The sequence below is a fragment of the Schistocerca gregaria genome, chromosome X (genome assembly GCF_023897955.1).
Source record: "Schistocerca gregaria isolate iqSchGreg1 chromosome X, iqSchGreg1.2, whole genome shotgun sequence".
Classification (NCBI taxonomy): Eukaryota; Metazoa; Arthropoda; class Insecta; order Orthoptera; family Acrididae; genus Schistocerca; species Schistocerca gregaria.
Genome location: NC_064931.1, coordinates 530,468,264 through 530,488,219, shown reverse-complemented (window position 1 = coordinate 530,488,219; position 19,956 = coordinate 530,468,264).

Genomic DNA, 19,956 nt, shown 5'->3' with positions numbered 1-19,956 from the left:
AGCTGTTTTATTGTGGTGTACTGAAACGCAACGTGTCAGAGTATTTAACTCAAATCTTGTTAAATAAAACAAACGTTATTAACATTCTGCATCTTTATTCTCAATTTCTACATATTTACAGCCCTCTGCCGCTAGAGGGCTCCGGATTATAGTCCGTAACATGGAGGTGTGTAACACAACTATGTCAGTGTGTGAGAAGCAGCGTGCTGTAATCGACTTTCGAATTCGAAGCGTTCGTCGACACATGGAGCACCCTCTTCTTCAGCAAGACATTGCCAGACCAAACACGAGTTCTGCAACAATCCGATGGCTTGGGTTCATTGTCATCGATCATTCTCCATACAGTCCCTACTTCGCTCCATTCGATCTTCATCTGTTTCCAAAACTTAAGGAACACCTTCAACGACACCACTTTCATAGTGATGTAGCGGTGCAAGCAGAGGTGAGGTTGGGGCTCCATCAACAAAGTCAAACATTCTACAGTCACAGTATCGACAAACTGGTCTCTCATCGGGAAGAAGTGCATTCATCACCAGGATGACTATATTGAGAAATAAATATCTAAACATAAAGAATAAATGTAGAATGTTAATAACGTTTGTTTTATTTAAAAAGCCTTAAGATTTTTCACATAAAAAATTCAGAGTCATTGCTTTTCAACACGCCCTCGCAAATGTAGAAATGATGAGTCAATGTGGTTCTCTTTATTTATAACATTTTTTTTATATTCAGCAGTTTGTTCTGGGGTGATGCAAATATTTAAATATGCTCCAAGTTAATTCAGGTCCACATTTTTTGTTGTTGCTTTCATAGTTTAAAATGCGATTTCAGACAGGTCGGTCGTGGCGAATGTACTGAGTATTATTAAATTATGCTTGTTCTGTTTTCCCAAAACCTATTTTCCAATGTATTGTCTTCATGGTATTGAAGAGACGGTATTTTGCTCTAATTTTAATATCGGAAAGGATTTCTTCAGCCACTGGAAATGGTCTTAGAACCCAGGCATTTACTTGTCAATTTTCCAAATCAGGGAAATACGCTGCCTGACAAAAAAGTGGAGAATTTAGAAGAGATGGTCAGATGTCAATTGAATTTTGTACGTGTGCACATAATCGGCCGATATATAAATGATTAAGAGTTGCAATTCCCCGTGAGAGGTGTATAACTACATCTACATCTACATTTATACTCCGTAAGCCACCCAACGGTGTGTGGCGGAGGGCACTTTATGTGCCACTGTCATTACCTCCCTTTCCTGTTCCAGTCGCGTATGGTTCGCGGGAAGAACGACTGCCGAAAAGCCTCCGTGCGCACTCGAATATCTCTAATTTTACATTCGTGATCTCCTCGGGAGATATAAGTAGGGGGGAGCAATATATTCGATACCTCATCCAGAAACGCACCCTCTCGAAACCTGGCGAGCAAGCTACACCGCGATGCAGAGCGCCTCTCTTGCAGAGTCTACCACTTGAGTTTGCTAAACATCTCCATAACGCTATCACGCTTACCAAATGATCCTGTGACGAAACGCGCCGCTCTTCTTTGGATCTTCTCTACCTCCTCTGTAAACCAGACCTGGTACGGATCCCACACTGATGAGCGATACTCAAGTATAGGTCGAACGAGTGTTTTGTAAGCCAACTCCTTTGTTGATGGACTACATTCTCTAAGGACTCTCCCAATGAATCTCAACCTGGCACCCGCCTTACCAACAATTAATTTTATATCATCATTCCACTTCAAATCGTTCCGTACGCATACTCCCAGATATTTTACAGAGGTAACTGCTACCAGTGTTTGTTCCGCTATCATAAAATCATACAATAAATGACCCTTCTTTCTATACATTGCATTTGTCTATGTTAAGGGTCAGTTGCCACTCCCTGCACCAAGTGCCAATCCGCTGCAGATCTTCCTGCATTTCGCTGCAATTTTCTAATGCTGCAACTTCTCTGTATACTAAGGCATCATCCGCGAAAAGCCGCATGGAACTTCCGACACTATCTACTAGGTCATTTACATATATTGTGAAAAGCAATGGTCCCATAACACTTCCAAGTGGCACACCAGAGGTTACTTAAACGTCTGTAGACGTCTCTCCATTGAGAACAACATGCTGTCTTCTGTTTGCTAAAAACTCTTCAGTCCATCCACACAGCTGGTCTGATATTCCGTAGGCTCTTACTTTGTTTATCAGGCGACTGTGCGGAACTGTATCGAACGCCTTCCGGAAGACAAGGAAAATGGCATCTACCTGGGTGCCTGTATTTCATATTTTCTGGGTCTCATGAACAAATAAAGCGAATTGGGTGTCGGGTCTCACACGATAGCTGTTTCCGGAATCCATTTTGATTCCTACAGAGCAGATTCTGGGTTTCCAGAAATAATATAATACGCGAGCAAAAAACATGTTCTAAAATTCTACAACAGATCGATGTCAGAGATATAAGCCTATAGTTTTGCGCATCTGCTGGACGACCCTTCTTGAAAACTGGAACTATCTGTGCTCTTTTCCAATCATTTGGGACCTTCCGTTCTTCTAGAGACTTGCGGTACATGATTGTTAGAAGGGGGGCAAGTTCTTTCGCGTTCTCTGTGTAGAATCGAATTGGTATGCCGTCAGGTCCAGTGGACTTTCCTCTGTTAAGTGATTTCAGTTGCTTTTCTATTCCTTGGACACTTATTTCTATGTCAGCCATTTTTTCGTTCGCGCGATGGTTTAGAGAAGTAAATGCAGTGCGGTCTTCCTCTGCGAAACAGCTTTGGAAAAAGGTGTTCAGTATTTCCGTTTTACGCGTGTCATCCTCTGTTTCAATGCCATTTTCATCCCAGAGGGTCTGGATATGCTGTTTCGATCCATTTACTGATTTAACGTAAGACCAGAACTTCCTAGGATTTTCTGTTAAGTGGGCACATATAATTTTACTTTCGAATTCACTGAAAGCTTCACGCATACCCCTCCTTACGCTAACTTTGACATCGTTTAGCTTCTGTTCGTCTGGGAGGTTTTGGCTGCGTTTAAATTTGCGGTGAAGCTCTCTTTGCTTTTGCAGTAGTTTCCTAACTTTGTTGTTTTTCCCGTCCCTCATAGTTTTACTCGGCACGTACCTGTCTAAAACGCATTTTACGATTGCCTTGAACTTTTTCCATAAACACTCAACATTATCAGTGTCAGAACAGAAATTTTCGTTTTAATCTGTTAGGTAGTCTGAAATCTGCCTCCTGTTACTCTTGCTAAACAGATAAAGCTTCCTCCCTTTTTTTTATATTCCTATTTACTCCCCTTCCATTTTCAGGGATGCTGCAACGGCCTTATGATCACTGATTCCCTGTTCTGTGCTTACAGAGTCGAAAATTCGGGTCTGTTTGTTATCAGTAGGTCCAAGATTTTATCTCCACGAGTCGATTCTCTGTTTAATTGCTCGAGGTAATTTTCGGATAGTGCACTCAGTGTGTCACTCGATGCTCTGTCCCTACCACCCGTCCTAAATATCTGAGTGTCCCAGTCTATATCTGATAATTTGAAATCTCCGCCTAAGACTATAGCAAGCTGAGGGAATTTATGTGAAATGTATTCCAGATTTTCTCTCAGTTGTTCTGCCACTAATGCTGCTGAGTCGGGAGGTCGGTAAAAGCAGCCAATTATTAACCTAGCTCGGTTGTTGAGTCTACCCTCCACCGATAACAATTCACAGGAACTATCCGCTTCTATTTCACTACAGGATAAACTACTACTAACAGCGACAAACACGCCACCACCGGTTGCATGCAATCTATCTTTTCTAAACAGCGTCTGTTCCTTTGTAAAAATTTCGGCAGAATTTATCTTTGGCTTCAACCAGCTTTCCGTACCTATAACTATTTCAGCTTCGGTGCTTTCTATCAGCGCTTGAAGTTCCAGTACTTTACCAACGAATCTTCGACAGTTTACAATTACAATGCCGATTGCTGCTTGGTCCCCGCATGTCCTGACTTTGCCCCTCACCCTTTGAGGCTGTTGCCCTTTCTGTACTTGCCCAAGACCATCTAACCTAAAAAAACCGCCCAGTCCACGCCACACAACCCCTGCTACCCGTGTAGCCGCCTGCTGTGTGTAGTGGACTCCTGACCTAACTAGCGGAACCCGAAACCCCACCACCCTATGGCGCAAGTCGAGGAATCTGCAGCCCACACGGTCGCAGAACCGTCTCAGCCTCCGGTTCAGACCCTCCACTCGGCTCTGTACCAAAGGTCCGCAGTCAGTCCTGTCGACGATGCTGCAGATGGTGAGCTCTGCTTTCATCCCACTAGCGAGACTGGCAGCCTTCACCAAATCAGATAGCCACCGGAAGCCAGAGAGGATTTCCTCCGATCTGTAGCGACACACATCATTGGTGCCGACATGAGCAACCACCTGCAGATGGGTGCACCCTGTTGTACCCTTCATGGCATCCGGAAGGACACTTTCCACATCTGGCATGACTCCCCCCAGTATGCACACAGAGTGCACATTGGTTTCCTCCCCCTCCCTTGCAGCCATATCCCTAAGGACACAATTACGCGCCTGACGTTGGAGCTCCCAACTACTAGTAAGCCCACCCTCTGCGACCGCCCAGATCTTGCAGATTGAGGGGCAACCTCTGGAACAGGACAAGCAGCCATGTCCCGCCGAAGATCAGTATCAGCCTGAGACAGAGCCTGAACTCGGTTCATGAGGAAGACTTGAGAGGCCTTCTGTTTGGCCCCCCGGAATGTCTTTCGCCCCTGCCACACCTCGAGATGACCTCCCACTCTACCACGGGTGAGGGGTCAGCCTCAGTGTGGGCAGTATCCTGGGCAGCCACAGCCGTAGTCCGATCTGGGGATGCGTGGGACGAGCTGGCCGTCCCCGACAAATCCCCATCCGGACCCCCACAGTGATGCCCATTGGCAACAGCCTCAAGCTGTGTGACCGAAGCCAACACTGCCTGAAGCTGGGAGCGAAGGGATGCCAACTCAGCCCGCATCCGAACACAGCAGTCGCAGTCTGTATCCATGCTAAATACTGTTGCGCTAAGAACGTCTGAACTAATCTATAGAGAGCACAAACAATTCGACACAAAATTTAAACGGTTATTAAAATAGAAGACTGCCTAGTAAATGCAGTAATGCTGCTACTTGCGCCTTGCTGCCACACTGCTCGGCGGCAGAAGGCTAACTGTACTGTTAGTAACGTACAAAGACTATTTGAAAGAAATAAACAAATGACAGATGGCTACGCGACTTTACACGTCACAGATATTAAAATGCAAATCTGCCCCTGCTAAATTCGAAACTACACAATGATTTGGCGGATTTAACTAAACAGGTGCGCTAAGAACACTCAAACAAATTTTCAACTTGATTACAACGCTTATATGAACGCTACATAAGCCACTTGCTGCTACTTGCGCACTGCTGACACACAGCTCGGCGGCAGAAGGCTAACTACCACCAGTTTGCCTTAGTGTTGTTCGTGTATAGTGTTGTTCCCAGATTTGATAGAGTATATGAGGGGAGTGAACTGCGAGTGATGTTGGGTGATCACTGTGAAGGACACAGAGATGCTGCATACTCGTGTGTGACAGTGTTATCAACACTTTACACATTTTGAACAGGGTCTCATTTTGGGTCTCCATTCGGCCAGCTTATCGAATCGTGAAATATCTTGACATGTTGGCCATTCAGATGCGACAGTGGCCTAGTGTTGGACTGCATAGGAACGTGAGGATAGGCATATTAGGTCGACTACATCTGATCACCACAAGGGGGCATCGCCATATTGTACAGTAAGCACATTGTAACCGCTTCACATCTGTGTGTGCCACCCAAGAACAAATAATGAATTATCTGCAACATTCTGTGTCATCACGTACCATTGGTTGGAGGCTAGCAGCATCCATAGTAGGGAATTTCGTACAACACATCCTATCGTTAGCGCCATAACACAGATGGCTGCGTGGAATGGTTTCGTGACCAGGAAGCATGGGTTGCTGATGACGGGCGCCACATTGTCTTCAACGATGAATCACAGTTCTGCGCTACCAGGAGCTGATCATCTGCAGCTGTATCTGTATTTCAAAACAAGCTTCTAACGAAGTCGTCTCTTTGTTCACAACAGTGTCACAGACATTATCTGCTAGGTCATTTATAAACTGCTCAAAAAAATTGTACACCATCCTTATAACTCGCGTAGCTCGTGTATTTCTATATCTGCAAAATCTTCGTGGAAACTCTTATAACTGTAGGAAGCTGCCCCTACAGCCACCTGTATAATGAAGGTAAAAGTAAACCTCCATTCCCAGTGCAGTTCAGCAGAGCACACTGTGTCTGTATTCGTGCACGCGGCCGTACGGTTTGTGTATGTTGTTCAGTCTCAACATGCCTCGAAGGGTCATTTCAGGTGTAGGCAGAGCGCACAAGAAGAGTTATCAACATGGGAAATTACCCACCGAATTGCCCCCTGCGGGTCTGGGGGTTAGAAATAGGTCCGAGGTATTCCTGCCTGTCGTAATAGGCGACTAAAAGGAGTATCACACGTTTCGGCCTTTATGTGATGGTCCCTTGTAGGGTTTGACCTCCATTCTTCTAAATTTACCCGAACAGCGACCCAACTGGAGAAGGGCGCCTTACATAGTGCATTATGACCATCTTGCACTGAGACCTTTCGCATCCTTCGTCGACGTGGATCTGCACTTCCGCTTATTCTCCAGCCGTTGGGCGAGGTCACCATTCTGGGTGCGTATTGCTCCATTCACTGTGCAGTACTGTTTTCTGCGCTGACGGTCCGTTGTGGTAGGCCCGCCATGTAGCCCCCTGACCACACAGAGATCGCGCTGCTGATGCCTGCGCCGTGCGAGCTAACATCCCATAGATGTTTGGGCTCACACGCGGTTCCCCTTCATCGAAATGTTTTGGCTCAAAATCGTCTAAGGATTGAACCGCATGTATCACATTATACACCCTAAATTAGACACTTGTGACCACATATAATAACAGTAATAATAATATCGTGAACTAAATTAACGATCCATAAATTATGTAGACCACTCAGCTGCGATTGGGTTAGAATAATGTTTATTCAGAAAGCAAAATAATAACAACAGTGGTCGTATTTAGAGTTACTGTTACACTCGAGCGCATATCTATTTGACACAGTCCACATTCACAATCTCATCGCGAAATACAGGTTATCGACGCGAAAAGTTAAGAGTTCACACCAGACACGCGGCTGCTCACCGCTCAGAGACTAAGTCCCACGACAGCACACGACGCTATATTTTCTAAATCGTTTCGCTTCCTAGCTGCCTAAAGACCAACTGTCCGCTTTCGCGTCTCAACCCGAACTGTCCACTTTGTTGTCTCCAGCTTTCGCGTCTGCACCACCAATGTCCCTCTGCCCGTCCCTGGCCGCGTTTCCCGCACGCCCAACATACTCGCTCAACTGACAAGTGCAGTTCCCTTTCCTGAAGCCGTCCATCTGATCGGCTACAGTTTATTCTACATTATTTTACGTTTTAAGATGTTTTAATAATCAAAGCTTGACAACTTTCACGCTCTAAATAAAATAACAATAATATCAATTGTTAAATTCTTTTACATAAAAGCAATACAATTTCCTTCTTAACTTTGAATGTCAGTAGCATTACACCATTGTGCTTCTGATAAATAAATAAAGAACAAAAGTAACTATTATACACTAAACTTTACAACAAATATTCTATTACCAAATAATTCATGCTGTCATCGTTCAATATATTTTGTGTGGAGGAAATGATGATCTAGTGCTTACTGAAAATACTGATAATTTGAATTTACTACATCTTCCAAACAAATAAAGTTACGGAGTTGGTATTTACAACATTTGTCGTTTTAATGATGCGATTCTATATGAAATGTCGATCATTACGATCGACTAAAGCGTTCAGATTTTAGCACTCAGTTCTTTGTTACAAAACTTGTGAATTTCACTTTAACAGTAAATCCTAAACTATTATAGATATGATTAGTATTTAAATTTTATTGGGATCACCATGAAAATTTATGGAGGATGGCAGATTAAAATTACTGTAGCTTCGTTCCCTGAATTACTACAGAATTAAATAGTTTCCATAAATGTTTCCCTTTATGGCCAATCTTGGGTCCGCCATATTTAGCACTGCTACGTCTCCCTGGCCACAAATGCCTTCTACTGGGTTACCCTATGATGTAGGTTCCCCTCTGTCTCACTTGCACCCTACAGCGCTTAGGTCTCAAGAGACAATAGACGCCTGTGAGTTTCCCCATCTCATGGTGAATCTGTGCCCTTTGTGACACACGGTCCTGGACGACAGGGTTCGTTTCACAATTCCTGTAGGCTGACTCTTTCGGCGATATATTTAAATGAGAGCAAAATGCTCATTAACTCACAACAATTAACTCCCCACGTATCCAAGGAGTAGATGACCGTCACCCTGGGGCATTAGGGCTCTCGGCAACGGCCATCCTGCCAGGTGGCCTTTGCTGCAGCTGGGTGACGCCCGTGGGGATGGCCCCTGCTCGGAGTGGGTGGCATCAGGGTGGATGACACGCCATGAAGCGTAGTACATCATCTCTAAGCGTTCAAGCGTTCAATTTAATGCACAGAAGTATGAACCGAAATCGTTCCCCTCCCTGGTCACACCATGGGTCGAACGCCAGGCTAAGGGTGGCAGCGAATCTTATTTGCCCCGGCGCCTAGTACGTACAAGAGATGATGGGGAATCCTGTGTGTCGATGAAGCCTCAGTTTTTTGTAGAACATTTAGAGGACAAGTTAGGGGAGGTCGACGGATTGTCCAAAATGCGGTGAGGCTCAGTCTTGATAAAAACAGTCTCCTCTGCCCAGTCACGGCCATTACTCGCTTGTCATATTTTGGGGGATGTTTCTGTTACTATCACGGCCCATAACAGCTTAAATATGGTCCAGGGTATTATATTCCACAGGGACCTTCTTTTGCAGTCTGACGACGAGCTGCGCGCCAGTTTAGAGCAGCGAGGTGTTCATTTCGTCCAGCGCCTCCATTGGGGTCCAAGGGACAATCAAGTTGCACCTTCGAGCTTGACACATTACCCGGGAAGGTCAAGTTGATGGTCTACCGCTGTGATGTCAAGCCATATATCCCTCCCCTGATGCGGTGCTTTAAGTGCTGGAAGTTCAGCCATATGTATTCCCGCTGTACTTCCAACGCAACATGTCGAGATTGTGGACGTCCTTCGCATCCCAATATTCCATGTGCCCCGCCTTGCATCTGTGTCAACTGCAGAGAACATCATTCACCTTGCTCGCCAGACTGCAGGATTTTAGAGAAAGAGAGGAAAATCATGGAATACAAGACCCTGCGGCGACTGCCCTACACTGAGGCTAAGAGGAAATTTGAAAGGCTCCATCCCATGTGCATGACATCATCTTATGCCGCCGCTATAGCTACTGTTCCAGCCCCATCCGTTGCGTCAATTCCAGTTGGCTCTCAGAGCCATAAGACTAAACCAGCCCCCTTAATGGTGGGGGGCACTTCCCTCCCTCCTGTTGTTCCTGCACCACACACTTTGACAGCAACACCCTCCCCCCCCCCCCCCCCCCCTCCCGCAACCATCAGGAACATCAGTCCCCACTTCTCAGCTGGAGAAGCGTAAATCTTCTTCAGCTCCTCTCGTTAGGAAGGGGTCCCTTACATCACTCCATTCCCAGGTTCCTACAGTGGCAAAGCGGACTCGTCCCTGAGACTGACTCAATGAAGTGCTCCCAGTCAGAAAAACCAACGGAGCAGTGAGAGAAACCCAAAAAGAAGAAGATCCCCAAGAAGCAAGACATTGAAGTGGCACCAATACCACCGCTACCTACAAGCTCTGCTTCTGAGGACGAGGTGGAGATTGTCTGCAGCTCGTGGTCGTGCAGTAGCGTCCTCACTTCCCACGCCCGAGTTTCCGGGTTCGATTCCCGGCGGGGTCAGGTATTTTCTGTGCCTCATGATGACTGGGTGCTGTGTGATGTCCTTAGGTTAGTTAGGTTTAAGTAGTTCTAAGTTCTAGGGGACTGATGACCATAGATGTTGAGTCCCATAGTGCTCAGAGCCATTTGAACCATTTTTTTGAGGTGGAGATTCTGGTGTCCCCTGACATAGATCTCGCTGGACCCTCAGACACAACAGATGTTGACAGAACGGATACTCAGTCGGTGGCAGCAGGTGGCTGTGCAGTGTAAACTGCCTCCTTGAGCGCTTCATGCCTTCCCTGCCTCATGATAACGTCATCCTCCAGTGGAATTGCTGTGGTTTTTTCCACCACCTGGCTGAGCTATGGCAACTGTTAAGCTTTAGATCTGCTTTCTGCATTGCCATCCGGGAAACGTGATTCCGAGCAATGTGGACCCCTGCCCTCTGCGGTTATAAGAGATATTGCAAGAACCGTAGTGAATATAATGGAGTGTCAGGTGGATTTTGCGTCTATGTCCGGAAATCGGTATGCAGTGAACCTGTGCCACTTCAAACTCCTCTTGAAGCTGTGGCTGTCAGGATAAGGACGACGCAGGAAATAACTGTCTGCAATGTATATCTGCCACCAGATGGTGCAGTACACCTGATAGTATTGGCTGCACTGATTCATCAATACCCTAAACTTTTCCTACTTTTGGGAGATTTTAACGCCCATAACCCCTTACTGGCCGCGGTAGAGATGTCGAAGAAAATTTACTGTCTCAGCTTGACCTCTGCCTCTTAAATAATGTGGTCCCCACACATTTGAGTATGGCTCATGGTACTTACTCAGCCATTGATTTATCACTTTGCAGCCCAGGACTTCTCCCATCTGTCCACTGGAGAGCCCACGATGACTGGCGTTGTAGTGACCACTTTCCCATCTGCCTGACCCCCCCCCCCCCCCAGCGTCATGCCCACGGATGCCTGCCCAGATGGGCTTTAAACAAGGCGGACTGGGAAGCTTTCACTTCTGCTGTCACAGAAGAATCTCCCCCACAGGGTACCATCGATGTGGTGGTTGAGAGGGTTATTGGAACCATTGTTTCTGCAGCGGAAAACACGATCCTCTGTTTCTCAGAGTTCCCCCAGCGAACGACATCGCCTTGGTGGTCGCCGGAAATTGCTGAGGCCATTAAAGAGCGTAGGCGGGCTCTACAGCGACATTAGCGGCACCCTTCTCTGGCGCACCTAATAGATTTTAAACAGCTCTGTGCCCGCGTTCGCCAGCTTATTAAAAGACGGAAATAGGAGTGTCGGGAGAGTTATGTCTCGACCATTGGGTGTCATATGTCACCTTTCTAAGTCTGGACGAAGATCAGACATGTTTTTGGGTACCAGACCCCTACAGTTGTCCCTGACGTTAACGTACATGGCGTGTTATCTACCGACTGAAACGCGATTGCCAAGCACTTTGTTGAGCACTATCCAGCCTTTCGCATGCTCAAATGATGGATGGAAGGGAAAGTACTCTCGTTCACTACACGCCACAGTGAACCCTATAACGCCCCATTTACAGAATGGGAGTTCCTCAGTGCCCTTGCACATTGCCCCAGCACAGCTCCTGCGCCGGATTGGATCCACAGTCATATGATTAAACACCTCTCTTCCAACTACAAGCGACATCTTCTTGTCAGCTTCAACCGGATCTGGTGCTATAGCGTCTTTCCATCGCAGTGGCGGGAGAGTATCATCATTCCTGTGCTCACACCCGGTAAAAACCCGCTTGATATTGATAGATATTGGCCCATCAGCCTCAGCAACGTTCTTTGTAAGCAGCTAGAATGTATGGTGTGTCGGTGAATGGTTTGGATCCTGGAGTCATGTGGCCTACTGGCTCCATGCCAGGATGGTTTCCCCCAGGGTGGCTCTGCCATTGATAATCTTGTGTCCCTCGAGTCTGCCATTCGAACCGCCTTTTCCAAGTGCCAACGCCTGGTTGCCGTCATTTCTGATTTACAGAAAGCGTATGACATCATATCCTTGCCACTTCATATGAGTGGGGTCTCCGGTTTCGGCTCCCGATTTTTATCCCAAACTTCCTGTCGCTTCGTACTTTCCGTGTCCAAGTTGGTGCCTCCCATAGCTCCCCCATCTCCAGGAGAACGGAGTCCCGCAGGACTCTGTATTGAGTGTCTCTCTATTTTTAGTGGCCATAAACGTTCTAGCAGCAGCTGTAGGGCCGTCGATTTCACCTTCTCTTCATGCAGACGACTTCTGCATTCCGTAGTGCTCCTCAAGTACTGGTGTTGCTGAGCGGCGCCTACAGGGAGCCATAAGGCGCAGTCATGGGCTCTAACCCACAGCTTCTGGTTTTCAGCTGCAAAGTGGTGTGTCATGCACTTCTGTCGGCGTCGTTCCGTTCATCCTGAACCAGAGCTTTACCTTAATGACGATCCACTCACGGTAGTGGAGACATATCGATTCTTAGGACTCGTTTTCGACGCTCGGTTGACTTGGCTTCCTCATCTTCGTCAGCTTAAACGGAAATGCTGCAGCTCCTCAATGCCCTCCGCTGTCTGAGCAATACCAACTGGGGGTAGATCGCAGTACGCTGCTGCAGCTCTACAGAGCCCTTTTTCAATCCCGCCTTGAATATGGGAGTGTGGTTTATGGTTCGACGGCGCCCTCAGCGTTGCATTTACTCGACCCAGTACACCACTGTGGCGATCGACTAACGACAGGAGCTTTTAGGACGAGCCCGGTGACCAGCGTACTGATGGAGGCTGGAGTTCCTCCATTGCAGACCAGACGTGCACAACTGCTCGCCAGTTATGTTGCACACTTTCGTAGTTCTCCTGAGCATCCGAATTACCGCCTCCTACTCCCAACCACAGCGGTTCAACTCCCGCATCGTCGGCCCAAGTCGTTGCTGTTAGGGTCCCTCCGATCCATAATCCGTAGCTAGCGGTCAACCACTGCAGTATTAGCCCTTGGGCGGCCTGAGCGAGGCATGTCTCTATATCTCCTTTATATCCGTACAACATCGCTTTTGTTCACTCCGAGACGCCCGGACATTTCCCTTGTTGAGAGCCCTTCCTCGCATAAAGTAACTTTGCGGACGCAATCGAACCGTGGTATTGACCATCTAGGCATGGTTGACCTACAGACAACACAAGCTGTGTACCTCCTTCGTGGTGGAATGACTGGAAATGATCGGCTATCGGATCCCCTCCGTCTAATAAGCGCTGCTCATGCATGATTGTTTACATCTCTGGGCGGGTTTAGTGACATCTATGAACAGTCAAAGAGACTGCGTCTGTGATACAAAATCCACAATCAACGTCTATCTTCAGAAGTTCTGGGGACCGGGGCGATGGAAAACTTTTTATTGATGTGTGTATGTCGATGGAGAATGCATAGGACATTTGCCTGACTCATACCACTTGCTCATGCGATTGCGTGGGAGCAAACATGCGGATCAGTTGCAACAGCAGCAACAACATTAATTAGTGCCGCGCGGTCTAGGGCGCCTTGTCACTGTCCGCGCGGCTTCTTCCCGTCTGAGGTTCGAGTCCTCCCTCGGGCATGGGTGTGTGTCTTGTCCTTTGCATAATTTAGTTTAAGTTATGGGCAGCAAGGAAGGTGCCTCCACGTGTGCATTTTACTTACATGCTATATAGAAGAAAGTAAAATACCGGCGCTCCCCGGAAACGTTGCCCAATCGGACAACGGCCAAACCTTCCACCACCGAAAACCAATGCAATCAAAAGCCAAAAACAAAAACAGGTCCTCTTCAGGGCCAACACTGACGATCGTCAACCTGAACGTCAAAGGAATCACCAAGAATAAAGAGGATGTAGTATCGCAACTATGCCAATCAGAAAGTGGGACGTAATGTGCCTGCAGGAAACGCATAGAGATGAAACAGGAAACAGACCCAATATCAAAGGAATGCGCTTGGCAGTAGAAGCACCTCACAGAAGATATGGGAGCGCAATATTTACCAGACCTGAGATGCTGCTTTCTTCCACGAGTAAGACAACCACCAACAACATTGAAGTGTTAGCCATAGAGAGTGGATATTTTACAATATGCTCCGTATATAAACCCCCCGGCCAGAACTTACACATTTCAACGCCAGAAAGCTTCAACAACCAAGGGACACACTTCGTTGTGGGCGACTTTAACAGCCACAGCACCACCTGGGGCTACGACGAGACAGACGCCAATGGTCAGCTGCTAGAACAATGGGCTGAGGCAAATAACCTCTCACTTCTCCACGACCCCAAGCTCCCCTGCTCCTTAACAGCAAAATTTGGAAGCGAGGTTACAATCCCGATATTTGCTTCATCAGCCGGAGCATCTACGACACCTGTTGCAAAAGAGTATATGATGCAATCCCAAAGACACAACATCGACCTATTGGAATCCAAGTCTACTCAACAATTAAAACAACCAAAATACCTTTCTGTAGGAGATTCAACTTTAAAAAGACTAGGTGGTCAGAATCTTCCCAAGCGCTGGATGAGGAATTAGCCAGTCTGACCCCAACGCCAAATAATTATCTTATCTTTGTTGAGACTTTGCGAAAGGTATTTAGACTCTATATTACTAGGGGCTGCAGACAACACTATATCCCAGGGCTCTCGAGTGCCTCAAAGAACATCCTGGAGAAGTATCAAGTATTGTTCGCGGAAGACCCATTCACCGACGAAACCATCACCTACGGCACAGCTTTAATGTCAGCCCTCAGCGAGGCACGCGACAAGAAGTGGATAGCAACCCTAGAAAGAATGGATATGTCCCACAGTAGCAAAATAGCCTAGAACCTGATTAAGAAACTGGATGGTGAGCCAAGGCTAAGCAAGACCGCGGCCAACATAACTCCAAACCAGGTGGCCAACCAACTCCTTCTAAACGGCAAGTTCAACTCCAAACGTCAGAAAACTAAAATCACACGCCTACTGCCAACGGAAAACACCAACTTCCTGAAACCATTTACCATGAGAGAGTTGAACAATGGCATAAATACCATGAAGAATGGGAAAGCCGCTGGGTTTGATGATATTTGCGTGGAACAAATTTCAAAACTTCGGCCTTGGCGCCAGGGACTGGATACTTGGACTTTTTAATGTGTGTCGTGAAACCTTTCAAATCCCGAAACTGTGGAGGAAGTCAAAAGTGGTGGCTCTCCTTAAACCTGGGAAGAACCCAGAGTCTCCGAAGAGCTATCGACCCATAACCCTTCTCTGCCACATGTTTAAGCTCTATGAAAGATTGATCCTCAACAGAATAGAGAAGATCGTTGACTCGAAGTAGGTTTTATACCTGGAAAGTCTTGTACCAGTCAAATTCTGGCATTGACGGAACATATCGAGGATGGGTTTGAGAATAAACTAATCACTGGGCTGGCACTAGTCGACCTAAGTTCCGCCTATGATACAGTGGATCACCGGACACTACTGCATAAAACCTACCAGACCCAGAAAGACTACCCTGCTCCAAAATAGACAGTTCTTCGTAATGCTTGAAGGGAAAAAGGGTCGATGGCGGAATCAGAAAAATGGGCCCACCCAAGGGAGCGTGTTGGTGCCAATCCTATTCAACATATATACAAATGACCAACCAACTCCAGACAAAACCACAACTTTTGTATATGCAGACGACCTGGGAATAGCAGTTCAAGGCAACAGGTTTGAAGCCATCGAGGAGAAACTAGAAACCGCCCTTTCTATAATGTCAACCTACTACAAAAAGAATTCTCTAAAACACAATCCCTACAAAACTCAAGTGAGTGCATTCCATCTGAACTCGAGGCAGGCAAAGTACAGGCTCAATGTTACCTGGGATGGGACATTACTAGAACACACAGATACTCCCACCTACATTTGCGTCGTGCTGGACAGAACATTGACATACAAATATCATTGCGAAAAAAGATGCAAAAAAGTAGAAGCACGAAATTCCCTAATAACAAAGCTGTCCAATAGCAAATGGAGTGCCAAACCTACCGTGGTCAGAACTTCAGACCAAGCTTTGTGCTTCTCAACTGCCGAATATGCCTGCCCGGTATGGTGCAGATCCGCCCACGCAAAAAAGGTAGATATTAGCTTAAATAAAACATGCAGGATAGTGACAGGCTGCATGAAACCAACCCCCATAGAAAATCTTCACAGGGCTGCAGGTTTCACAAACCCTAACTCACGTAGGAAAGCCCATGAACATACCGAGAAGCTAAAACAAACCTTTGATGCACGTCACTCAATATTTGGCCTAGAGTGTGGCCCCATCAGACTCAAATCCAGACGCCGTTTCCTAAGTTGCGCCTTAGATGAGCCCCCCATCTAATATCCACTAAGAGAGGACCCAACAAGCGGCGTTTCTGGTGATTGGAAAACCTGGAGAATGCTTAACGATTCTGCTCTCCTACGATGTCTAATGACTACTGAGGTCGCTGATATGGAGTACCTGGTGGTAGGTGGCAGCACAATGCACCTAATATGAAAAACGTATATTTTTGGGGGTGTCCGGATACTTTTGATCACATAGTGTATATTAACGTAACAAAAAATTCTGCAACAACAATTTTCACATTTATTTAGATCAGTTCAACCATGAGGACCTAAAATCTGAGAATTTCAGCTTTAAGAATCAGACCCCTGGACAAGAAGAACTGGAGCCAACGCTATGTGAAAAGATAAATAAACTAGAAAGTTTATTGTAATATTCGCTACTCTCAAATCTTAATAAAAGACTAATGTGGACAATTGCTGCAAGTAGGAAGGAGGGGGTAGATTACAACATGTAGTTGTTGACCCTTTTTTATGTCATCAGTATTCTGACTGTTTTCATGCTGCCCGCCACTGATTCCTCACCTGCGCCATTTTTTCATCTCATAGTAGCAATTGCAACCTACATCCTCAATTATTTGTTAGATTTACCCCAATCTCTTTCTTCCTCTACACTTTTTACACTCTACAGCTCCCTCAAGTGCCATGGAAGTTATTCCCTGATGTCTTAACACATCCCCTTCTCATCAGTGTTTTCGATATATTCTTTTTCTCGCCGTTTCTACGAAGAAGTTCCTCATTACTTACCTTATCAGTCCCCCTAATTTTCAACGTTCTTCTGTAGCAATAAATCTCAAATGCTTCGATTCTCTTCTGTTCCGGCTTTCCACAGTATTTCACTGGTATCTGTTGACGAGTATCATAATATGCCCTGCAATATGTCACTCGTCTGTAGCATGATATATGAAATGTAAGAAATGTTGTCGTTTTGCTGGCTCCAATAATTTCTCTTTTTGTATCAGTCGTCTCATGGACATCTCTCTCTCTCTCTCTCTCTCTCTCTCTCTTTCTGTCTGTCTGTCTCTCTCTCGTCTCTCACGATCCTGTAATGTATGTAATGAAACTTATAGACGATCTTCTACGTTCTTTTTTGATACTGCTATCCGAGGGAACTGAGTTTAGTTGCTTAATTACTCATTTTCCTTAGCTTGTTTTGTTATTTATGTCAGTTGTGCGTTTGTTACCGGAAAGTAGCAATACTTCCTAGTATCTGAAAGCGTCATATTGTTTGAATTTTGTCAGCCCATTGTCTAGGACTTCTAAATTTCTTTCTCTTACTGCTAAATATTCAATTTTCCTTATTTTACTCACCAGTCGTAATTCTTCGTATTGTTCCTTCAGCTTTCGCAGCATGTAGTTTGCGACGTACTTGTCTCCAGCTGCAATAGCCTAATCACCAGCGAACAGAAGGGTGTTGAAAGTTTTATCTTGACCTGGAGACACCGGACAGTTTCAGACAAATTATGTAACGGTAAGATAAAGATTTAGAACCATATTTTAAACTGCAAAACATTTACAAGAGCAGGTTGGACTCTGACAGTTTATTGGATATGGACTGCAGATTAAAACAGATTCAACTAAATAAAGGTAAGGCAAGGTCTTATGGGATCAAATTACTTAGGTCATCGGTCCAACTGAAGAAAGGTAGGGAATTAAGTATACAGGACCTGGATAAAATTGAAGGAACAAGAAGTAACTAGAAGTTTCAAAGGGAGAGTTCGGCAACGACTGACTGAAACAGGGAAGAGGAATATATTAGAAGACTAATGGGTACCTCAGAGAGATTAATTAGTGAAGGCAGCAGAGGATCAAACAAGCAAAAAGACAAAATCTAGTGTAAATCCTTGGATAACACAGGCGGTATGGAATCTAACAGGTCTACTAAAGAGACTGCTTACACTACGCTTGCCCGCCCTATTCTGGAGTATTGTCAGGCGATACCTGGCAATTGGTCCTGGAGTATTGTGGGATGCGTATCAGGTGGAACTGACAGATGACATCGAAAAAGTACAGAGAAGGGCGGCTCGTTGTGTATTATCGCGAAAGGGGAGGTAGTGCCACAGACATGATATGTGAATTGGAGTGGCAATCATTAAAACAAAGGCGTTTTTCGTTGCGACGGGATTTCTCATGGAATTTCAATCACCAGTTTTCTCCTCCGATTGCGAAAACTTTCTGTTGGCACCCACCTACATAGAAAAATTTAAGTGCTCGTTTTTCCCGCGCTCCGTTCGAGAGTGGAACGGTAGAGAGACAGCTTGAAGGTGCTTCATTGAACCCTCTGCCAGGCACTTTATTGTGAATAGCAGAGTAATCACGTAGATGTAGATGTAGAACTGACGAAAGGGGAAGCTATAAACATTAAGTAAATGAAACAGGCTGATAGATATACACAAAGACGTCTAAAAATGAGGTAAACACAAAGCGCAAAATGTCTAAGCAGGAACGATAAGATGACAAATGCAAGGCAGCAGAAGCATGCATGACTAGGAGAAAGATACAAGGTCCAGTCTCATTGATGTAACACTTCCTATGTCGAGTCAACGTGCAGTAATCACTCAAAGACGGTAGGTGACACCAGCTGTGGAGGGTATATAAATTGTGTTGGGAGGACGCAGAAAACATTCGTTGTCGTATACCGGCAACAGAGCGATTTCTGACGTCCAAAAGGGCATGAGCATTGGTTTCTCGGACCAACGGTAGGAACATTTCTGAAACGGGTAAGTTTGAAAACTATTTCCGTGCCGCCGTGGTTAAAGAATACGGTGCATGGCAAGATGGCACTATATAAAACCGACGCCGAGGCAAGTGGGTGCACCATGGTCATAGATGGGGTGAACGACGGCTGTGGACGTATGTACAGGTGAATAGATGTGCAACTGCTGAGCAGCTGACCGCCCAGATGAACCAAGGGCCTACCAGCAGTGTCTCGTCAACGACCGTTCAGAGAACGTTGCTACATATGGGTCTCTTCAACAGGTGCCTGGTTCAAGCAACCAAACAGTCTGCTGTCCATGAGCGACGAAGGCTGTAATTTGCACACCAATACCGTAAGTGGATGTCCACTGAGTGGCGGGAGGAAGCCTTTAAGATGAATCACGTTCTATGCCCCATCGGGCGGATGAGCGTTGGCGTGTACGCCGTGAAACATTTGATAGCAAACACACTGCAAATATCGTCCAAATGGTCCAGGGCATAGGGGATTCCCTGGGTGATTTCGGCATTCTGGAAGGCAGAGTGGATCAACACAAGTGAGCATCTATCCTTGGGGACCATGTCCACCCCTACATGCAGTTCGTTTTTTCTTGACACAATGGCGTCTACCAACAGGATAATGCAACGTGTCACACAGCTCTAATGTACGTGCTTGGTCCGAAGACCACCTGGGCGAGTTTACTGTACTCTCTTGGTCACAAAATTTCCAGGATTTAAATCCAATCGAGAGTCTGTGAGATCACCTCGATCGGGCTGTTCCTGCCATGGATCCTCAACTGAGAAATCTTGCGCAACTGTCCACGGCACTGGAGTCGGCAAGGCTCCACATCCCTGTCTGTACCTTCCAGAACCTCACTGACTCTCTTCCTGCACGTCTCGCAGCGGTTCCCGCTGCAAAATGTGATCACTCAGGTGTCTGGCAGGTGGTAAATGTAATGTGATTAGACATATTTATTTATT